The 19,496-nt window shown below is 36.6% G+C and overlaps 1 long non-coding RNA gene across 1 annotated transcript in view; it reads right to left on the minus strand.

Moving 5' to 3' along the window:
- Positions 1–2,347: 2,347 nt before the first annotated feature.
- Positions 2,348–19,496, minus strand: part of LOC144980527 (uncharacterized) — a 47,263-nt gene continuing 30,114 nt past the window's right edge. Inside the window, exons 3-4 of the long non-coding RNA XR_013646920.1 lie at positions 8,901–9,172; positions 2,348–7,582 (exon numbers count right to left, since the gene is read on the minus strand). This is a non-coding gene — a long non-coding RNA (uncharacterized LOC144980527). The remainder of the gene's footprint in view (positions 7,583–8,900; positions 9,173–19,496) is intronic.

Genomic DNA, 19,496 nt, shown 5'->3' on the forward strand with positions numbered 1-19,496 from the left:
ACTTATTTGCAGGTCTGATAACCCAATTTGTTTTGGGCTCATTTTTGTAATGGAAATAGGCCCTAGATCTACAAACAAACCAATACAATGTATATTATCATTCCACCCCTCTCCCTAAATAGTAAGGCGTAATGATATCATGTTTACAATAATAATTTGTGACGTCAGATTATTAAGCGTAAATTTGGCTAAAATTAGATTCTTTAAAAAGAAGTTTCATTTGAATCTTTTTGAAGATATCTTTTATTCAAATATGACGAAATATGAATCGATTGAGAGGTAGAATAAATAATTTCTTACACTCTTGCGTTTTGGAATTCGAACTTTGTTCCCAACGCGCACTCGCAAGCTCGTGCAGTGGTTGGGAACACGTCCGGAATTCCAAAAAGTCAGAGTGTAAGAATCGTATATATTGTCCATTATAATGTTAATTCCAGCCTGTAATTGTGCTGGGTTATCAGACCTGAAAATTTATGCATGTAGGATCAAGACATAGAGGACCGGCGGTGGATGAAATTGTTCTACAGGAAGTTCAAAAGATAATGATAATGTTCCACCAGGGACAAGCTTACAATTCAATTCAATTCAATTCAATTGAAAGGTTTATTTGTAGGCAATTACCAATATTATAACTCATACATGAATTTTATAATATTTCCAATCAAAAAATCAAGTAATTAAAATCAATAATGAAACAAAGCAAACAATAATAATAATAATAATAATAATAATAATAATAATAATAATAATAATAATAATAATAATAATAATAATAATAATAATAATAATGTAAAATTATCTAAATATATAATTAATAGATTAATTGTTTAATAGGTTGAATTATAAATTGATAATTAAATAAAATCGTGAGGAGAAAAAAAATATAAAAAACAATTGACCTTATGGCAACAGATACAGATAAAGATACAGATAGAGATACAGATTACAGAATGAAAGAAAGAACGACAGACTTACAACACTCTTTGGATCTGGTTCGTTGATTTGCACAAGATTCCAAGAACATTAACAAATAAATTATTGATCATACACATGTTTTTGTTTTGTTTTTAAGGGTTTTTTGGCGCTTGCAGCACATTAAGGTCATATCAGCGCCAGTAAAAAGGAAGAAAATGGGATAGTAAAAAGTCCCATAATTACAATTAAAGTACCCAAGAAAAGGTAAGACAAAGGGGAATTTGTTCAACTAGGAAACAGATGTAGATTCCAAAGTTCTTAGTTTGAGATCACCTAAAAGTCTCATCCAGACACAAGCACAGGTCCCCACTAAGAGGAATACATATTTACAAATCATATATATTAAGTATATAAAACATAATACAGTGCATATCAGAGAGCTGATTTACAAGGCAAAAAATATCATCTCCCAAAACTAACTATACATTTGACTGTTTCCCTCCCAGCTGGGGTATCCGGCCAGGGCCAGGACAAAGCCAAGTAATCTCATCCCAAGACAAAGACAGAAAGCATGGTGGAAAGAAGATAAAGGGGGATAGAAGACACCATAAGTGCCTCCCCAGTGGTCTAGTGGTATGACACTCGCTTTCGGATCGGATGGTCCTGGGTTCGAGCCTCGCGCTCGGCGCATAGTTGAGTCCTTGGAAAAGGGTCTTTACTCACATTCTCTCAACGTATTCAGGTGTAAAAGGAGTACCTGGCCGTTAACAGCGTTGTCTTTGTCCGAAAAATTATAATATCGCCTAACAGGCGTCAATTCCCGTCCTACATGTTAAATGTTGCTGTTGACAAGGGACACCTAGTAAAGCGCTTTGAGCACATTTAGTGGATATTGCGCTATATAAAGTCAATTTAAAAAAAAAAATTCTTTTTACACAAAAATTACTCCAACCACGAGATAATACACAATGGATGAATACGAAAATATAATACATACATCTGGATAATATATATATATATATATATATATATATATATATATATATATATATATATATATATTTAAATTATAAAAATAAAAACCATGAAATAATAGTGCTCAACTTTTTGATAAAAAGAGCTGTTTATAAAATATTTCAAGTACAATTATGATCAACTTCTACAATATTGTTTCGAGCATTCGCTCTCATCAGGAAGATGCTTATCCTGATGAGAGCGAATGCTCGAAACAATATTATAGAAGTTTATCATAATTATACTTGAAATATTCTAGATAATATATATATATATATATATATATATATATATATATATATATATATATATATATATATATATATGTGTGTGTGTGTGGTGTTATATATATATATATATATATATATATATATATATATATATATATATATATATATATATATATACTCGTATATATCAATTAAGTGGAATTCTTCTAATAAACATTTTATATTACAAGGTGGATATATTATACAGGGGTCCTAATTGCCCAGTTGGTAGAGCACTCGTTTCACAATCAAAGTGACCGAGATCGATTCGGATGCAGTTGAGATTTCTTTTCTGACACCCCCACTCCCCCTGCCCTGTCCACCCAGCAGTGATTGGGAAAGTGCTTTGCGATTAAGTAGCGTCCTATCCAAAGAGAAGCAAGCAATTGCTATTGTCCGTTTCAATATATAGAAACCAGGATAAACTCCGGTTCTATGGGCCTCATGGTTCTGAAGGTCTACTTTGGGCATATACCTCAGATCACCTGCTTAACAAGTCTGATAACCCACATTGCCAAGGTCTCATCGTTTTACTGCGATTACTCGTACAAGTACATATAAGCAGGTCTGATAACCTAACGTAATAGGATTCAATAGTTTGATGTCACGCCCGCCCAGCAAACAGCAGCTTGGTTCTAAACAAAGAAAATAGGTATACTTTTTGTTCTAGAACTTTTTCACATGTCATGTGATAAGAATGTATAATAAAAGTCAAAATATGATAAGATTTACAATGTTTTTCTCCTCTGGATACACTTTTATGCTCGTCGGAGAAGTATTTCATAAGGGCGTCCGCCATTGTTCCGACAGTTTAGAAACAGTTACTAGGTCACCATGCGTCATTACGAGGGAAGTGACGTCACGACTGTTGAACCCTATATTATGTGCTTCATTTAACATTTATCTCATCTTTGGCTGATATCTAGAATCATATTGATTCGGCTCTTGATTCAAGAGCCGAAATATAAAATCTACAGGCCCTTTACTCTAGGTCAATATATGTAATTTCCGATTTCAGTTAAAAATCGTATTATAACACTTTATTCTCATATCAAAGAAAATGGAATGATATTTCATCATAAAATCATTTATTTTCGCACCACGTCATCAATCGGTCAGATGTCACGATTGTGCGGCTATGTGGTCTCGTGGTATGACACTTGCTTTCGGATCGGAAGGGCCTGGGTTCTAGCCTTGCTCGGCGCATAGTTGAGTCCTTTAAAAAGGCTCTCTAATCACATTCTCTCACCGTACTCAGGTGTAAAATGAGTACCCGGCCATTAACAGCATTGTCTCTGTCCGACAAAAATTGTAATATCGCCTAAAAGGAGGCATGTCTCGTCTTACATGTTAAGTGTTGTTGGCCAGGGACCCTTGTAAAGCGCTTTGAGCACGTTTAGTGGATATTGCGCAATTTAAAAAGCTCAATTTATTTTATCTGATCAATGTTTTAATAGGAATAAAGTCAAGGTGTTACGCTACGGTATTATAAACGATTCTTACATTCTTCCTTTTTGGAATTCCGGACCGCTGCACGAGCTTGTGGGTGGGAACAAAGTTCGAATTCCAAAACGCAAGAGGTATTTTATTCTACCCCTAAATAAATTCCGATTTCGTCATCTTTGAATAAAATACATTTTTAAAAAGGTGTAAATTAAAGTTCTTTTTAAAGAAGCTAATTTTAGTTAAATTTAGCACTTGATAATCTGACGTCACAACTTATTACTGTAAACTTGATATCATTACGCGCGCGTTGCTATTTACGGGGATGGGTAGAGCAATACTGATTTGAATTATTTAACTCCCAACTTGTAAAAAAAATAGTTGAGATGAAAAATAGTCATGCGTTTTTAATTTTGGTCTGTAATTTCAAAAGGCGGGAATCAGGTTTATTCTTTCTCATGTCATATCCTGCAAGATTTGTCTTACATGACTACAGCCCCCATAGCAGCGTAACAGAAATGATCACACAGCTTGGGTGGTCCCCCTTACAAGACAGTCGGAAAGAACAACGACCAACTCGCATGCTCAAAATTACAAACAAAATGACGGCCATCTTACCAAAACATCTAGACTTACAACGAAATACACACATTCAAAGAAAAACCCGCTCAAAAACACTAAAACACCAATCTACAAACTCAAACGTCTTCAATTAGTCATTTGCACCCCGCACTATCAAAGACTGGAACGCTCTTCCCGAATCATGTGTGAACAAAACAGATTTAGAAACATTCAAACGAAGATTATCAAAATTCTTCAGCCTAAATACCAACAATGGCTGCCACACTCAACAACTCTCTCAGCCCTCGAATACAAAAGCGTACTCAGAATTGAGTCGACTGCGAGTAACATTCAGATTCAGATTCAGACCCTCACGTTTAAGTGATGGTGTTCATGATGGCTGCACTAGTTGCACTAGTTGAATCTTAGACGAAACTATTTTATTTGAAAGAAACAAGTTTTTACCTTTTAAGATTTATGACCCATCATCTCAAAACGGTATTATGTCGGGATGAGCCGAATGCTACAAAGCCAAAATTAATGCTAAACTGGTGAAAAATTTGAATTATTGGTATTGGTACCCTGAAATATCATATCCATTCTCCTCAATAAAACATATTATAAGCACAACCCAAGTCTGATATTTCTGGTTATAAATTCAATTTTCAGCAAATTGATCATCCTGACATAATACCCTTTTGAGGCGGAAGGTCACGTTTAATAAACTGTTGCACACGCCTCTGGAGAACTTTATTTTTATACAAACGCTGTTTAAAGGGAGCTATCTATATTCGGATTTTCGTCCAACCGAGTCACCGATCACATGATTTATTGCTGTCCAACGATTGGATATGTCTGAATAATAAATGTAAACACGCTGCTACGTTTATTGAAGTTGTAAACATACTTATGGGCCAAGCTGTGCAAAATGACCTAGACCATCTATTGTACTGTTGGATGCTCAGAAGACACCAGCAAAGCATCATCTTTCAACTAAGAACACAACACATACCGCTCAACAACCATTTAAGCAAAATTACAAAAGATACATCCCCTTCCTGCCCCCTATGTCAACACCCTATTGAAACAGTAACACAACACTTGCTTGGATGTCAACCTCTTGAAGACATGAGATGCACATTCCTTCCACCAAATCCAAGCATCAGCAACACACTTTATAGTCACCTGGAACAACTACAAAAGCCGTCTAAGTCTAACTTCGACCTAATGGCACACGACCGAAGGGCTAGAGCTCAGGTGGTCGCTGGTTCGGATAAGTAAGTAAGTAATGTTGGATATTTCGAAAATTGTGAACACTTTATAACATGTGGGTCATTTTGAGCAGTTTTGCATTGCGACTAATGACTCGAGCACATGTCGCAAAATGAATCCCACCCACCTCCGTCTTGATTACAAATACACTTGATTCATTTCAGGGTATTTGATAGTTGGGGTGGAATAAACCAGCTAAATATGATATCGGACCTGACTGGTAAGATATTTATAATGAGATACAGCCGAAATTAAATAATATGGTGATGAAAGCGAGCAGATTATGTCTAACAGTTGGGGATCACTTTAGATAGTATGCGCTTGGCCAAGGAGTTCACAACATTGCCATCCGGAAGTATAACGGACCAACACACAAAACTGTGTGTAACCATGATCGTTGATAGTCAGGTTAACAAAGTTTAGTGAGTATTACTCATAAACGCGGATGGCAAAAAGCAATAACAAAGACCTGGGTGACGTCAACTTCGAACTATTTATAGTAAGTTAGTCGACGTGTACTCATTTGCAGGTTTAATAGCCCAAATTGTTATGGATTCATTGCTGTTATGGAAATACTCTCAAACTGACGTAATAAGACCTGCATTTGAAGTTATCTAGTCAATAATTAAATCAGATACAATCTTAAATTAGGATTATTCAGCCCTCTCATTGGAAAACCCTGTCATTTCTTAGTAAATACGTTCTAATCGTTGAATAATGCTTTGCACGCGTTGAATAAAAATAGGATTCCATAGTCTGATGTCACGTCGCCAAGCAACCAAGAAGCCTGGTTCTAAACAAAGAAAATCGGTATTTATATTCTTCATGCTGGCTATAACTTTTCATATGTCATGTGATCAGAATGTATAAAAGTCAAAACATGATCAGATTTATAATGTTTTTCTCCTCTGGATACACTTTTATGCTCGTCGGAGAAATATTTCATTAGGGTTTAGAGCCAGTTACTAAGTTACCATGCGTAATTACGAGGAAAGTGACGTCTTGACTGTTGAAGCGTATTGTATTCATCGATTGCAGAATATTTTCGCACATTCTATTGGTGTGAAATTAGGTGTAAAAGACAGCTGATTGGTAATTATAAATAATCTCTTGGTACGTATGAATACAAATCCAACGGTTTTAGTTTTGGGTCAAAATTGTCATTCAAGCAGAAGGAGAAAGATACGAATTGTGGTGAATAGAAGTACTAATACCATACCATTTGGTTACAAAATATCTAATAATCTTACTTGGATGGGTAGAATTAAACGTATTTTTTCATTTCTTTTATTTATTAAACTCGTTATATTTTTATCGTGCAATAACACATACTCGCAAGCTCGTTGTAATAGCTAGAAAGAGATGAAAGAATCGTATATCACACAAGATTTGAGTTGGAAAATGCTTTTCAATCAAATCATGATTTAAGTGGATTTCCTTGATTGAAAGTCGACTTAAGTGGATCTCATTCAAGGTGAAGGTCAAGTAGAGAGGAGTCCCGGTGAATGACAATTGAGTCGATTTCTTTGGGGTTCATCCACTTCATTTTGAAAGACCGACTTATTAAAAAGGTCTCGAGTTTGAATGTCCAATCTGTCAAGTGAAGATACTTCTGAAGGTTGTTCTGATTCAATTCCCCACTCGTAAGGAACTAAGCCCGAGCCAGTTGTGAATGGATCGTTTTCACGATCTGAGGTGAGTTACCGTAGCCATCGTTAACTTATAGCCTGACATTGACCAAGAAATGACATCAAAATGCCAGTCTTTGGCCACAAAAGAAAACAAATCGTGAGTTGTATTCAATAGTTCAACCAATGGGACCACTTGTTTCCATGAGCACTTCTAATGACAACTCACTAGGCGGTGCAGAAACCAAATAATGACATCAAAATGCCAGTCTTTTTGGGTTGCAATGTCAGGCTATAACTTAACGATGGCTACGGTTTTATTCCCGACAACACCAAGTAGGGGGGCGTTCGTAGCAACCATCAGTTTCTATTTCGTTAAATTTAAGTATTTTTCCATATTTGCTCCATTCGTCTCGTTGAATGCGTCGTTGGCGAGGTTGTAAAGGTTATCCTTGTCTTTCTCAAAGGAATTGAGGTCCTCTGGAATATAGAAAACAAATGAGATAAAAAATTAAGGTATATAAACGTTATTGGCCAACAGGTACTTGTTTGCAGGTCTGATAACCCAATTCCTAAAAAAAATGTCTCAAAATATTGTCCATTACAACAATGTTAAACTAGGTCCATACGTGGATTCGGATGTTAGACCTGTATGTATATATATATATATATATTATATATTATATATTATATATATATATATATATATATATATATATATGTACACGTAGCCATCGGCCAATAGTGAGTTCAACTTTTATCTGTTTCCCAACGACGATTAAAATAACATCTTCATTGATTTTTCAGTCGTTATCTTGTATCCCCATTTATGACCCAGTTGGTAACTTTGGTGTTATGAAAGGATTAGATACTTCCGGAGGAAAAAGGCTTTAGTTTCATGTCAAAATCATCATCATCATCATCATCATTGCCTTTTTCACCCTGGTTCAGCGGATAGGCCACAGACAAACAGTTTCCATCCTTCTCTATCCTAAAATGATCCGTATTAAAAACTTTCCGGTCGCTGTTTGTTGTTGTTGTTTGTTTTTTTTTTTGTTTTTGTTTTTGTTTGTTTTGGGGTTTGTTTTTTTTTTGGGGGGGGGGGGTATTTTAGTTTGCATTTGTTTTGTTTTGATTGTTTGTTTGTTGTTGTTGTTTTTGTTGTTTGATTGTTTGTTTGTTTGTTTGTTTTTGGAAAAAAAGGGGGGGGGGGGGGGGGGGGGGGGAGGCGGTGTTGGTTTTCTTTTCCCACTTTTAAAGCTCTTTTTTTCTTTTCTTTTTTTTTTAAATTTGTATTTTTTCGGGGTTTTTGTATTGTTCTGATATTTGCTTTCAATTTTTTTTTCTTTTGTAAGGAGAAGTAATGTGAATATTTTATTAAGGGTTTATGATTTCTAATTGTTTATGTTTTTCTAGAGTTAAATGTAATTTCATCATTGTTAATAATTTTTAAAAATTATTTTAAATTGTTTAAAGTGCTTGCTTGGCTGGCAATCTGAAGAGCATTTGGCTTTGTTGTTGTTCTAGTGGTGAAGATTTGGTGTATTAGGATGATAATGATGATGATGGTGGTGGTGATGATGATGATGGTGATGATGATGATGATGATGATGATGATGATGATGATGATGATGATGATGATGATGATGATGATGATGATAATTATGATGATGATTTTGACGACGACGATAATGATGATGATGCTGATGATGATGATGATGATGATGATGATGATGATGATGATGATGATGATGATGATGATGATGATAATGAGAGAAGATTGCTACTGATATATTACCATCCAACCCCTGCATCTCTTTCGTCACATCCGTAACAAGTAGATCCGTGGTGGTTGTTTCCGGTTCTCGTATCTTGTAAGCTATCTTCATTTTGTCATTGATTTCCCCCGCATTCTTGCTATTGCCACATCCCATAGTCAGGACGTTACCATTACCATGGACAGTAGCGACAGCACTACGGAGTACACCAGCCAGTCGGAATTTTCAATTCTAGTTTAATGTGTCAGGTTTAAAGGATTGACTCTTGCCATTAACACCACTAAAACAATTCCTGTAAAGAAAAAAGTAAATAAATGAATTATATAACAGCCAAAATGGAAGAGAATAAATGAATAAGATTGCTTCTAAGGTTAAAATTATAAGAATTTGTAAAATGTTATGGTTTGGTTTGTTTATTTTTCATCAAATGTAGGCAATGGGAAGCAGAATTCGTGACGTCATACCTTCCACTCTTCAGGTTCCAAACTCATTGGAAGTGCGTAACCAGTTCTCAGGAGGACTGACAATGAATATATTACATATTGAATCACAGTGACAAAACTAATTTAGAAGAGAAATGTATAGGCAAAGTCTTATGATTACGGGACGTAAAAGGGCAAGGGTGGATGGTCTTTATTAACGACAGCATATATTATTATTGAGACTGGAAAATATGATGCCATCACTCTGAAACCAGAAAGATCGTTTCCACAAGGCGCGTATACAGCTTTGTTAAATATTATGGTTTTGATTTTTTGTTCACATCAAATCTGGGCAATAGGAAGCAGAAGTCGTGACGTCACACCTTCCACTCTTCCGGTTCCAACCCCCCCCCCCCCCCCCGAAGACTGATTTTACACTTCCAAGAAGACTGGAACCAGTTTTTTTGGCTGTTTTTCTTTATATCACACTTTTGTTCCCTGTCATCTTATCTACAACTTTACATTTCAAGCCGAAGAGCCAATCAATTTTAGGCATAAGATCGTAGGACTCGTAGACTCATAGCACTGCCCAAAACATTTCGTCGCCAAACTCGGTGACGATTATCAAAATTATAATAGGGAAACGATAGTCTGATGTCAAAATAAAAATAAAAGTAAAGAAATTGTGACCTATTGTCTCAAAACGGTATTATGTCGGTATAAACCGGATGCTACAAAGCCAAAATTTATTCTAAACTGGTGAAAAATTTGAATTATTGGTATTGGTACCCTGAAATATCATATCCATTCTCCTCAATAAAACATGTAAACACAACTCAAGTCTGATAGTTCTGGTTATGAATTCAATTTTCAGCTTCTTAATCATCCCGACATAATACCGTTTTGAGGCGTAGGGTCTCAATTAAGGAGCAGGCATCGGTTTAAGATATAAAAGCTCAAGTTTTTATTGTTATTAATTTTTTTTTTTTTTTTGGATAAAGATCTGAATAAGTATGTATGAAAGGTGTCAGACAAAGCAAGAAAGAAAAAGAGGTCGACTGATTTTTTGGGATTTTTTTTTCTTGTATTTTTCTTTCTTGCTTTGTCTGGCACCTTTTATGCACGCTTGTTCAGATCTTTATCAAAATAAAAGATAAAAAATTGAGCGTTTATACAGAGCAATATCCACTAACGTGCTCAAAGCGTTTTGCAAAGAGTCCCTGACCAACAGCAACACATAACATGTAGAACGAGACATGATGATGCCTGTTAGGCGATATTGCAATTTTTATTCCGACAGAAACAATGCTGTTAACGGCCAAGTACTCGTTTTACACCTGAGTACATTGAGAAAATGTTAGTAAAGAGCCATTTCCAAGGACTCAACTATGAGCCGAGGGAGGCTCAAACCCGCGACCTTCAGATCCAAAAGTGAGTGGCATAATACTAGACCTCATAGCCGCAGATACTGGTTCAATCTCCTTTATATTCCGGTTTCCTAATAGGCTTCAACAGTCGTGACGTCACTTTCCTCGTAATGACGCATGGTAACTTAGCAACTGGTGCTAAAATATCGGGAAAATGGCGGACGCCCTTATGAAATACTTCTCCGATGAGCATAAAAGTTTATCCAGAGGAGAAAAATATTATAAATCTGATCATGTTTTTTAAATTTTATATATTCTGATCACATGACATGTGAAAAAGATCTAGCCAACAAGAAGAATAAAAGTACGGATTTTCTGCTCGTTACTAGGCGGACGTGACATCAGACTATTGAATCCAATTTCCAAAAATAATTCCTACTAAATCGGGATTCCCAACAGATCAGTTGGTAGAGCACTCGCTTCACACGCATAGGGACCCGAATATCCTTGGTAAAGTCGATATCTTTTTCTGACACCCCCACCCCCCACCGTGTCCATCCAGTAGTGATGGGTAGCTGGGTCAGTTAGATCAGGCGGAAAGTACTGTGCGAGAGACTAGTGTCCTATCAAAAGACTAGCAAACCATTTCTATTTTCCCTTTCCTTTTCACGCTATAGATAGTTCGAAGATGACGTCACTCAGGTCTTTGTTATTGTTTTTTGCCATCCGCGTTTATGAGTAATGCTCACTGAAATGTATTAACCCAACTATAAACGTTCATGGATACACACAGTTTTGTGTGTTGGTCCGTTATAATTCCGGATGGCAATGTTATGAACTTCTTAGCTAAGCGCATACTATCTATAGAAACTGGGATACGCTCCCGACTCCATAGACCTCGTGACTAATGGCTTTGAAGGACTATCTAGTTTGTTATTTTCCTACTCCAGTTCCGTCGAGTCAGACATGATACTTACGTAAAGTGGGGAATCACGAATAACCAAGGGCGACAATTAACCAGTTACCGTTCGGACTCCGGAAAAAAACACGTATTTAAAATTTAAATTTTGGCCATAAAACTCGTTGTTCAAATATCGATCGATTTAATTTAGTTAAACAACCTTCCCTTTGAGAAAAACTCTCAAATCTTGGACCGTAAGGAAGACCTAGTGACGTCCCAGGTTTGATTATTTTTTTTCCAAGATGAGGGTCATTTAAATCGATCGATATTTGAAGGACGAGTTTTCTGGCCAAAGTATTAAATATGTATCTTTTCCTCAGTAGTTAGCTGGTTAAACAATCTGACAACTCTTGCCATGAGAAATAAACGGGTGTCGGGTGTACTCCAGGAACACAGGGCACGTTTGTTAATATGAAATATGAGATTAATCAATGGTCTTTGCTTGGGGCGAAATAATTGAGGAAACAAATAGATCTGGTTTCTGAAAACGAAAATCCATATATTCTTATTTATATATTATAATTTGTTTCCATAAATCTCTGTTCAGTGCAAGGGTTCTTAGCTTTTGAATGGCATCAAGTGTGCTAAGGTGCCGAGGCAATTGGATGTTTCCTTGTGTTGTTGAAATCAGTTCTTCGGTTGTTGTTTCTAAATGTATTTGATATTTTTTGAGATCTTGATCCAATGTAGCTGGAAGTGAATTTGGTGTACACCCTCTATATTTGGCTCCTCGTTTAAAGTAATCATCTATCGAGGTTTGTGCTGCTATATTTTCATCTCGTCGGATGGGCGTAAAGATCGGCCTTGATTTGACCTTGACCTTGGGAATCGCCATCTGGCCACCTTGTTGCCAGATTCATTTGCGCGCACCACACTTTTTAACCGAACAGACTTCATCGTTGTTCGTCCCGATCTATGTTAATTCCCCATAATACAGTGGCATAGTAATCAAAATAGATGAGTACCTCTTCGAATAGCTTTTATTTCTTCGCAAATACTACGGGTCCTACACCAGTAGTAATAAATTATGAAAGAACGAAGTCAGTCAAAAGTAAGACTATGCCATTTTTTATTCAAAGAAGTAAAAAGTTCCCATGGACCCGGAGCTTACCCCGGTTTCTATAGCGTGAAACAGACAATAACAAATTGACCCCCCCCCCCCCCCCGCGCTTTAGATAGGTAGCTAGTTTTTCGCACATTACTTTCCCCAGATCTAATAGACCAAGCTACCCAATCACGGCTCAATGGGCGGGGGCTGGGTGGTCAGAAATAAAATATCGACCACCCGGGATCGATCTGTTACGACCTCCGCCTTGCCATGAGAGAGACGTTGTACCATCAGCGCTAACCACCACTAATAAACGTGAGCTTTTATATAGTGCAATATCCACTAAATGTGCTAAAAGAGATTTACAGGGGGTCCTTGACCAACAGCAACACGTAACATGTAGAACGAGACATGAAGCCTGTTAGGCGAAATTACAAAAACATTTTCTGACAGAGACAACGCTGTTAACGGCCAGCTACTCATTTTACATCTGAGTACGATGAGAGAATGTGAGTAAAGAGTCTTTTCCAAGGACTCAACTAATCGCCGAGCGAGGCTCGAACCCAGGACCTTCCGATCCGAAAGCGAGTGTCATACCATAAGAGCACATAGCCCACTTATAATTAACTGCTACTAGTTCCATATTCAGAAACCAGTTCCATCTGTAATTATCTCGCCTCCAGCAACGCCCCAAGACCATTGATTAACCTCATTAATTTCCCATTAACAAACAAGCACTAGTTTTTTACGGGGCTCCCGATAGCTCAGTTGGTAGAGCACTCGCTTCATATACAAAGAGACCGAGATCTATCCCGAGTGAAGTCGAGATTTTTATTTCTGACCCCCACCCCTTGTCTACCCAGCAGCCACTGATTTGCTAGCTGTATTTTTTCGATCACGCGGAGAGTACTTTGCGAAAGACTGAAAAGTGAGTGGAGCAGGCACTTATGTTGGTAACAACAAGATATGAAGTGAGTAGAAAAGTGCCAGAAGACAATAGAGAATAAAAATTTTTTTCGCGGCGGTGGTGGGGTTTGAACCTGCGACCTTATTGGTACGACAACTCCGCCTGGCAGGTGAGAGCGTGGCTCTACCGTGTGAGCTATCCACGAACACAAAAATATTCGTTTCAAACCCAAAGTCATTTCTAGATCCCTCTCTCACCCACTTCTTGAGATCGCCGATTCGTTCACCACCATCGCGAAATAATTTTGACCAGCAGTTAAGCTTAATAGCCAATATTTTCATCACAAACATATAACATAGAAACGATTGAGACATTGAGTATGCTCCGGTGTATGGGGTGAATTTTTAATTCAGAAAAGTGAGTGGAGCAGGCACTTATGTTGGTAACAACAAGATATGAAGTGAGTAGAAAAGTGCCAGAAGACAATAGAGAATAAAAATTTTTATTCTCTATTGTCTTCTGGCACTTTTCTACTCACTTCATATCTTGTTTGCGAAAGACTAGCGTCTTATCCAAACGTAAGCAAGCAATTGCTATTTCCGTTTCATGCAATAGAATGTAACGTAATGTAGTAATTAATTTATACAGCACACACAATCCACAAAGTACTCTAAGGCGCTCCACACATCCAAAACCAAGATAAGCCCAGCTCATGGGCCTAATGGGCGTGTAAAGAACTAATTTTTGCTAATCGCTTTTGTGCGGCTATGTGGTCTAGTGATATGACACTCGCTTTCGGATCGGAAGGTCCTGGGTTCGAGGCTCGTTCGGCGTATAGTTAACTCCTTGGAAAAGGCTCTTTTCACACATTCTCTGTCCGCACTCAGGTGTAAAATAAGTACCTGGCCATTAACAGCGCTGTCTCTGTCCGAAAAAAATTGTAAAATCGCCGAACAGGCGTCATGTCCCGTCCTACATGTTAAGTGTTGCTGTTGACCAGGGACCCCTTATAAAGCGCTTTGAGCACGTTGCGCTATATAAAAAGCTCAATTTTTTTTTTTTACTTTGAATAAAAATTATCATAGCTTCACTTCCAGCTGAACTCGTTCCCATCGTGATTAATTACTATTTCCATTTTAAGAAAACAGGTCCGTTTTTATCCTCCATTATTTCGCCCCAAGCAAAGGCCGCCATTGATTAATCTCATATTTCATATGATAAAACTTGCACTGTGGTTCTGAGGTCCCGATAACGCAGGCTGGTTGGCGTCCATGTTTGTGATATTGTTTTAACTCTCTCCTTACCAGCCATTTTCCGGATTTTCCCCAATACTTCACATTTCTTCTTCTTCTTCTTCAAGTTCCAAGTTTGTGCCAGACATCGGTGATCATGGTACGCCATTCATCTCTCTGATCAGATAAACTCAGAAAACTAATATTACTCTTCTCTTTCTTTATCACTCAGCTGTTCAAACTATTCAAATATGTTTTTCTTGGTCTACCTTTACTCTTTTTACCTTCTATCTTTCCTGTGAGAGCAAGATGTTCAATACATTTATGTCGATTAAGGTGCCCTAAAAATTGCATTTGTCTTTTTCTTATTGTACGAATTAATAACCTTTTAGTTTCAGCTTGCTCTAATACTTCTTCATTAGTTTTCTTCTCTGTCTTCACACTAATTAACACAAAGATATATGTTTATCACTCAAACATAATAGCAGTAAGTTCTTGCGATACATAGAGGTCTACTTTCTTTAGCAAAACATTCTCTACAACACACTTTCTTTAAATTATATGATGTAAAAAAGAAATTTGAATAAGAAGAATGTTCGTTGTATCCTAACGAAAGTGACGATTTTTCTATAGTTGGTAAGGAGAGGGTTAATACTATGTAATAGTATGATAAATTGAAAAGATAATATTATGTAATCGCTAGTTTGGTTCTGAGGTCCCGATAACTCAGTGTGGTTGGTGTCCATGTCTGTGATAATCCAAATCTATTTTGATTAATTACAATTGCTGTAATACTAGATATGATGAATTGAAAAGATAATATTATTATGTAATCGCTAGTTTGCCTATAGGAGGAACGAATTTGACGTCACTCGGGTCTTTGTGATTATTTTTAGATAGTCTGATAGTGACTGAAGACGAATGTCTTATCAGTTCTTTTATATGGAACAGAATCTTGGAAATCAACAAAAACCCATTTGTTGCAAATTATATATTTTCCAAAACAATTGTCTACGCAAAATCTTCCATATTTTTGGCCCAACAAAATATCAACTAAATATCTACTACAAAAAGCTGACATGACCCCCATTTCTGAAACAGTCAAATCAAGAAGATGGAGATGGATTGGCCATGATTGTCGGATGAAGGAGGGAGCAATTCAAAAAATAGCGCTTAGATGGACCCGCAGGGTATTCGCTATAGGGAAAGATGACAGGATAGAAAGATGACGTCCTTCAATTGGACCTGGGGTGAGGTCCGGAAGCTGGCAGAAGACAGAAGTCACTGGCGCTCCTTACTGTCGACCTTGTGTGTTTATAAAACACCAAAAGAAGAGTAAGTAAGTTACTAGTGATTCGTTTTCACTAAATTATATCAATCAGACATTAAACGTTAAAAATTACAAACAAGCTTTGTGTGTTGTTTGTTATGGTTAATTTGGCTGGCAGGTGTTGTGAGTAATTTACCTAAAGCATAGCATCAATAACCAGCTTACTACCGGACTCTGAAAAAACTCGTATTTAAAAATTTGGTCAGAAAAAAACAACTCGTCCTTCAAATATCGATCGATTTAAATGACCCTCAATTTTTAAAAGCCTCTCAAATCCCTTGACTTCGCGAAGTCTTCCGAGAAGTCTTAGGTTTGAGAGTTTTTGCCTAAATGTGGGTCATTTACCTACTTATTTATCTGAACCAGCGACCAGCTGACCTCTGACCCTTCGGTCTTTGCACCATGACTTAAAAGTGTAAATATAAATAGATAAATCGATCGATTTTTGAAGGACGAGTTTTCTGGCGAAATTTTTTCATGCGTGTTTTTTTTTTTTTTTTGTTACTCAGAGAACGGCAGTTACTTGGTTAATACTAGGTTATGTATAGATAGTATGCAGATGACGTCACTCAGGCCTTTGTTATTGTTTTTGCCATCCGCGTTTGTGAGTTGTTCTCACTAAACTGTATTAACCAGACTATAAAAGTTCATGGTTACACAGAGTTTATGTGTTGGTCCGTTATACTTCCGGATGGCAATGTTGTGAACTCCTTGGCCAACCGCATTCTATCTATACGGAATTGAAAAGATAATATTAGTATGTTATCGCAAGTTTGTCTTTTAGAATCTTATCTTGGGGCAGCGTGGCTCAGCGGTAAGGTCTTTGCTTCGTACCCGTAAGGTACCGAGTTCGATCACCCGCCGCTGCGCTGTGTGGCCTTAAGCAAGTCACCTCGCCCTAGCTCAATTTTTCGGCGCTGCACTGCGGCTGACGCCTGGGTTATTCCAGTCTTCCCTTGGAATAGACCCTAGAGAAAAATGTCCCCTATGGGATTAATAAAGGGAATTTTAGTTATTTATTTATTTATTTATTTATTTATTTATTTATTTATTTATTTATTTATTTATTTATTTATTTATTATATAGTAATACTAATAAATCTTTATTGTCCACAAAATGGAAAATCTTTAGCGGTTTACATTGTTCAACAAAAATAAATATAATACACATAAATAGAAATGTGTGGATTTTATCATAATAATAATATGATCCTCATGTCAATTTTTCTTCACAATGCACACAGAAATCTTTACAATTTAATACAACAGGGAACATCATGTTTTTAATGCAGTTAAGTTAATTTTGATTTCAAATGTACCCACAGTTACTAAGTTACTCATTCGAACTACTCACTCCTCTTCCAATACAATTTTAAATGGTCTCAGTTTCTTTCACGTATCACTCCTCTTTTCCACACCTCTTTCTCTCTCTCTCTCTCTCTCTCTCTCTCTCTCTCTCTCTCTCTATCTCTCTCTCTCTCTCTCTCTCTCTCTCTTTCTCTCTCTCGTCTCTCTCTCTCTCTCTCTCTCTCTCTCTCTATATATATATATATATATATATATATATATATATATATATATATATGTCTCTCCATCTCTCTTTCTCAATCTGTATCTCTCTGTCTCTCTATCTCTCTCTTCCTCTTAATCTCTTCAACACACACACACATAAACACACACACACTCTATCTCCCTCTCTTGACAATATGGGTGTTCTGTAACACTAACCAAGGCTCCGAAACCACTAGACTAATCGTCAGCAAATTTTCCATGTTGTTTACAGTTGACATGAATACGGCTTGCGTGTAGAATTATGAGATTGATTAGGCATCATGAGGATTTTATCGTAAAAGTCAATCGAACCCATTCTTATCACGTGGGTTGTTTGACAACCTTCCGGTTAGCGAGTATGTCTATGAGGTGGGAGTACTTGCATTGAATCGATACTAGTTGATGGTTTCTCTCATTATTTTGAATACCAAAAAAAATATTAAAATTTATATGAACCATTTTCCACAATTAATTATACGATCAATGCGCAATATATATATATATATATATATATATATATATATATATATATATATATATATATATATATATATATAGATATATAGATAGATAGATAGATAGATATTATTATTTTTTATTTTTTTAAATATTTACCACAATGTTTGAGACAGTCTACATTAATGTTTCAGGCTTAATTTGTCATCGTCAGGACCGAGTTGTTTTGTTGACTGTTGTTGTTTCTTGAAGTGGTTCCGGAACCACTTCAAGAAACAACAACAGTCAACAAAACAACTCAGTCCTGACGATGACAAATTAAGCCTGAAACATTAATGTAGACTGTCTCAAACATTGTGGTAAATATTTTTTAAAAATAATAATTCGCTCCATAACTACATGTCGAGCACTTTTCGTACCATATTTGTATCAAACACGATTCAATATATAGATAGATAGATAGATAGATAGTATGAAGTTGATGTCACTCGGGTATTTATTATTGGTTTTTGCCATCCGCGTTTATGAGTAATTCTCACTGACCGATATTAACTAGACTGTAAACGTTCAAGGTTACACATAGTTTCGTGTGTTGATTCGTTATACTTCCGGATGACAATGTTGTGAGCTTCTTAGCCAAGCGCATAACATTATCTATATATAAGATATTAAATACAGAAAATATCTCTCCGCGCCCACCGAATAAAAAGCTCCGTGGAATTCTCTGACAAAGTCGAAAACATGTATTGTCAATGGGCATGATCTATATTAACTTTCCGTGTGCTGGAGGTCATTGGTCACATTGTAAAATGTGCTCAAAGTGACCTACATAGTGAAAAGTGTTCACAAATTTTGAATTATCTAACATTACGATTGGTCATTGTGTTCAGCTTGACACATGGGTATGTTTACAACTTTCATAAACAAAGCAGCGTGTTTACATTTGTTCAGAAATGACCAATCGTTGGACAGCAACAAAGCACGTGATCGATGACTCGGTTGGACGAAAAACATGAATATAGATCGCTCCCATTAAGAGAATAGCTATTGAGTTCAAATTGTATTCAACACTTGAATCATAAATTTTGAGTTGATCAACTTGTCGCTGTTTTGTTTTTGTTTTTAAGGGTTTTACGGCACTTGCAACACACTAAGGTCATATCAGCGCCAGTAAAAAGGAAGAAAATGGGATAATAAAAAGTTCTAGAATTACAATTAAAGCACCCAAGAAAAGGTATGACAAAGGGGAATTTGTTCAAATAGGAAACAGATGTAGATTCCAAGAGCACACCATCAATGTACTTAGTTTGAGATCACCTAAAAGTCTCATCCAGACACAAGC

This window comes from Berghia stephanieae, chromosome 10 (assembly GCF_034508935.2).
Source record: "Berghia stephanieae isolate SIO BIC M18660-M18661 chromosome 10, UCSD_Bste_1.3, whole genome shotgun sequence".
Taxonomy (NCBI): Eukaryota; Metazoa; Mollusca; class Gastropoda; order Nudibranchia; family Aeolidiidae; genus Berghia; species Berghia stephanieae.